The sequence below is a fragment of the Olea europaea genome, chromosome 11 (assembly GCF_002742605.1).
Source record: "Olea europaea var. sylvestris chromosome 11, O_europaea_v1, whole genome shotgun sequence".
In the NCBI taxonomy this organism is placed as follows: Eukaryota; Viridiplantae; Streptophyta; class Magnoliopsida; order Lamiales; family Oleaceae; genus Olea; species Olea europaea.
In genome coordinates this window covers 28,678,685-28,683,918 of record NC_036247.1, presented here as the reverse complement: position 1 = coordinate 28,683,918, position 5,234 = coordinate 28,678,685, and the positions used below count along the sequence as shown (strand labels likewise).

General features: G+C 32.7%; 1 pseudogene; it reads left to right on the top strand.

Moving 5' to 3' along the window:
• Window positions 1–2,954: 2,954 nt before the first annotated feature.
• Window positions 2,955–3,951, top strand: LOC111404670 (annotated as a pseudogene).
• The last annotated feature ends 1,283 nt before the right edge of the window (window positions 3,952–5,234 follow it).

Sequence of the window (5,234 nt, the reverse complement as noted above, 5' to 3'; positions counted from 1 at the left end):
GTCAGCACATTGGTAACGGATGAGCACAAAAACTGACCCGCAAGCTTTCGGGCCATCTATACACTTCGCCCTTCCACTCCAGTTCTCTATCACAAGCCAAAGCAGGCATACTCGATCAGCGAAACAAGTTTACCCATGATATAAATATTCATGCCTGAACTTGGGAGGACCCACTGTTATGCCTCTATCGGAACCACTTCGAAAATTTCACCACTATACCATACGAGGTGCCCACCACCAACCGGAAGTGTTTCCGAAGTGACACCTCCCACCGAAACTATCCTACCCAACCGATCGAAGTGTCCTCGATGCCGAAGCGCAATGCACTCCAAGGTTCTCCTTCCGTCGCCACTTTTAGAAAGAGATCTGTGTCAAGATTCTCTCTAACCCCAAGGCTTAATTGATTTGATGTCTTCAAGGGTCTAGTTGATATGACGTATCAACTTTATGTCAACTCAACTCAGGAGAAGTTATTACCCGCCCACTCTATAGACGCGGCTAATTGACGCCTATGAGCAGACACTTCACACCGTCAGATGCATACACGTGTCCCACATCCAATGGTTTTCCTCACCTATAAATACCCAAGGTTTGACAAGAGGCAAAGGTAATGGAACTCTTGCAACTTAACTCTTCATAACAAAAAAAAAATATATAATCTCCTCCCCACTCTCTTGCACAACCCAGGCACTTTTCCGATCACCGGATACTAATTTGACCATCGGAGTGTATGTGGCCGCCACCACCCCAACCGGTCGTGTGCTTCTGACCTTGTGTTGATTGTACATAGGGAGGATCACGTAGAGTAGTTATCGGTTGGCCACGTAGGAGATCCAATTCATGGGCTCAACAAACCCATTTGAAAAGACTTTAAGATTTGAACATAAATTTCGAAAGACACGATCTCTTTGGTTGTGTCCCATGATTTTTGAGGCTGTCGTTCATATATCTTCTGTCTGTCATTAATTAGTTGCGATTTATTTGTCTGCTTATATTTGTTTTAGTTTGTTGGAGCATCTTTAATACTTTGGTAAATTGTTAAGAAAAAATTGCTAAGCAAGCAAAATAAACAGTGTTTGAAATTTTTATTTCTAATGCATTTGTTGAACAGTGACTTTATTAGACTGATGTGACAAAGAATGAAACACTGTAAAGAGCTCCATCTAAATTCGAAAACTCTAGTATACAAAATGACTAGGAAAATTTTATATTTTCAATGCTTCATTAGATGCAATTGTATGTTATTTAAAAATGAAACATAAATTGCAATAATGGGTTATAGATAGATTTTATCGAAGACCAATTTTGAACTTGACAATTTTTTATTAGATATCAATACTTTATAAACAATATTTTTTAAATTTGCATGCTAAGTAAATAGCAATCCATTAAATGTATTCATATTCTCTTTAATTTGATTGAATATCTTATTTCTACACATTCCTATTGATAAGTTAATCGTTTTCTTAGTTAATTACTTCAATTCATTTTTATATAAATTACTAGTCACCTGCCCGTGCAATGCACGTGTTGTGTTATTTTCAAGGTAATATTAGTGTATTAAATATGTTGAGTTCTCATTAATTACATTTTGAACTAATAATTGTTTGAACCGATTTTCAACCATCTATCTTTGAATAAATGAATTTGTAATAAGAAAGCAAACTGATGTAGAGAAATTCAACTGGATCAAAATAGTAAGATATGAAACCGTAGACAGATAGATGAAGCAAAAATTAAAGATTGACACGTTCTATAGATGATATGTATACTACAATCCTTTCTTAGAATTCTTCTCATAATTCTGTAGGTCAAGTACGCTCAGCATAGATCTTATTTTCAAATAGTTCACATCTTTAATTGGTGATTGTGAAAACTTCTGTCCTAACTGCATCAACCAATATTTAAATTTCCAAAACATTAGAAAATAGAGATATTCAACAAGAAAAATATATTATTGCAATGATCTGGAAAGAAATCCACTATCCTTCTCAAGACCTTATTTCCATGCCAAAAATTGGTACAATATCATTGAATAAAAGTCTTCAAACTGAAGCAAATTTTTTACAAGATTTAGTATGTTTCCATCCTAGATTATATTTAGCAAACTTAGGGCATAAATTCAACCTTGTCAGTGGTTGGAAAAATAATTAGTCTCAGTCATTTTGTAGAAATGGAAACGCAAGCCTCATTAGCACCTTCTCATGCTGCTCCAATGTTATCTATTATATTGTGGAACTTAAAAATTGAAATAAAAAGAAATAAAAACAGCGATCAACATATATTGATAATCCTATTATAATATAAGAAAATTAAATATTTAAAAAATGAATAAAAAAATATTCATTTAGTGAGGTTATTTATTTATCGATAAATGAATAAATTATTCATTTATCGATAAATAAATATTTATTATTTTAGAGAGAGCTTTTCAATATAAAATATGTACTTTGTATGTGGTAAGAAAAATCAAAAGACACTAATCAAAGTATTATTTGAATATAGGGAAGCACAAAAGTTTTAGTGAAACTTAATGTCTCTAAAAACTAAGTTCACGTATATAGCAAATGAAAATGTTTATTCTTTACCGATAAAAGTTAGATGTTTGGAAGACATATTCCAAGCACATACAATATTTTATTTCCCCTCCAATGTCTTCTCATCATTTGAAAGGAGTAAAAAAATCAACTTTAACCGATAAAATGAGGAGTGCAATATGTGAGCATAAGAAAGAAAATCTAACAATTAGCCAAAAAGATATGCAAGCATGGGTGCAACAAAAGTTTGATTTGACTATTAGTCAATCAACAATATCGAACAATCTCAAAAGGGCGTCGGAATATTTGTCAAATGAGATGAAAAATAGTGATGTTAAAAGGCACAAATCGATAAAATACCCTGATTTAGAGAAAGTTTTGTATGAGTGGTTTCTTCAAAGGCAAGATAAAGTGAACATGTGTGGAGAAATTCTTCAAGGAAAAGCAAAAGAGCTTTTGCAAAAAATGTATGGTGAAACTAATCTAGAATTCAGCTTTTCTAGTGGATGGTTAGAACGTTTCAAGGCAAGATATAAAATCAAATCTTACCGACGTTTTGGTGAAAGTGGTTCAGTTATCATGGAGAACATTGAAAATGCTTTACCTGGAATACGATCAAAACTAGACCAGTTTCAGTTGAAGGATATTTACAATATGGATGAAACTGGATTATTTTACCGATTGGAAGCTGATCATTCACTTGCTACCAAGTAGCTTGAAGGACGCAAAAAAGATAAGGAGAGAATTACTGTTGTAGTTTGTTGTAATGGTGATAGATCTGATAAAGTACCACTTTGGGTTATTGGTAAGTATGCAAATCCTAGATACTTTAAAAATGTGAACATGAACAATCTTAATTGCAAGTATTGATCCAACAAGAAAGCTTGGATGACTGGCTTGCTTTTTCAAGATTTTGTTGGTTGGTATGATAAGAGAATGAATGGCAGGAAGGTTCTCTTAATAGTAGACAATTGCCCAACTCATCCAAAGGTAGTTGAAGGCTTGAGAAATGTAGAGTTATTTTTCTTACCTCCTAACACAACGTCTAAGATTCAACCATGTGATGCTGGGATTATTCGAGCATTCAAAGCTCATTATCGTCGTCGTTTTTATTCTAGCATCTTACAAGGCCTTGAGGTTGAAGCACCAAATCCTGAAAAAATTAATATTTTGAATGCTATTAATTTTGCTAACATGGTGGAATTTTGATGTGAAGACAACAACAATTGCAAATTGTTTTCGGCATTGCAAGATTCGGTCAGAAGAAAACAATGTTCCCGAACCAGAAGTTGGTGAATTAGATGAAGGTATCCAAGGATTAAATGATGTCATCTCTAATTTACACTATAGAAATGTGATAGATGTTGAACATCTTTTGAACTATCCTAACGAGAATGATGCAGTTATGGAATAACCTACAAACGAAGAAATTATTCAATCGGTAATGAACAGTAATGATGATGAGAATGATCCTGAACCAGATAATAGTAGCGTTGTCCCAAATGTGTCGTCAAGAGAGGTATTTCAAGCAATACTCACCTTAAGCAACTACTTGCTACAACACGAGCAAAATATTCCGGAAGTTGTGTATGCTCTACAAAAAGTTAAGGATGGGGTTCATTTTGGTTTAGGTGGGAAGAAAAAACAATCAACTATAAATGCATATTTTCAAAAGGAATGATTAGTGTACGGGTACTGTTGATTGATTGAAAGATTTTGGTCTATATATATATTTTTTTCTCAATGAAATCCAGTAATTATTACTTTATATTTTTATTGGGCCCTTAAGGATTCAATTTTTTTTTATTACTTAATGTATTTAGGGAGGTTATTACTTTAGTCTATTGGCCCAAGTTGGGATCAAAAGAAATTATTATATAATCGAGGTTATTGCTTTATCGAACATTACTTTATCGAGGTTTAACTGTACAAAGAAAATTTAGTGTCATATTAGCTACATTTTCCCATTTCCATTAGTACAATCAAAATAAAAATTTTCACTTGTGAAAAACATTTGCATCAATGTTCAATTTTATCGACAAGGAAAATAAATAAAACATCATATTGTTTTAACTCACCATATTGTTTCAACTGCTCAAGTACTCTTGGATGTTCTTCTAACCCGAATAGAAGGTTGCAGAGGCTATAAATGCTCTTTCAACATCTGAAAATTGAAAAAAAAATAGCAAAAAAATCTTCACCCGAAGATTAAGGCTCTTATACTATAGTAGGGACCTATAATAAAAGTGAAAATAAATATGATTCTCAATGCTGTAGTATTTTGCTGCTATATACGAAGATAAAATAAATATATTTATGCCCCTGAGGATGATCAGGTATGCCATTTTATGATAAAATGAATTTAAAATTGCTTAACACGATACACACACAAGATGCAAAAAGCTAAAAATTAGTATAAATTACAAAATCCTAATTTTTGTTTTGGTGATCTCATTTGTTGTGTTCAATCTTTATTCTTTTTTAGTCGAATAAACTTGTGGATAAGAAGGTTATTGAGTGATTATTGAAGATTGCTAGCTGCAAAGGTTTAGTGTTTTTATTAATAATTCAAGATTTTGAATTGAATTTTTTTATTTGTGAAAAATATTTAACCTCTACTTTGATTTCAAATTTTAGTTTCTGCATCTCTTCCTCCGGAAGCAACTTTTCTCAAAACTTCCTAAAACGAATTACGAA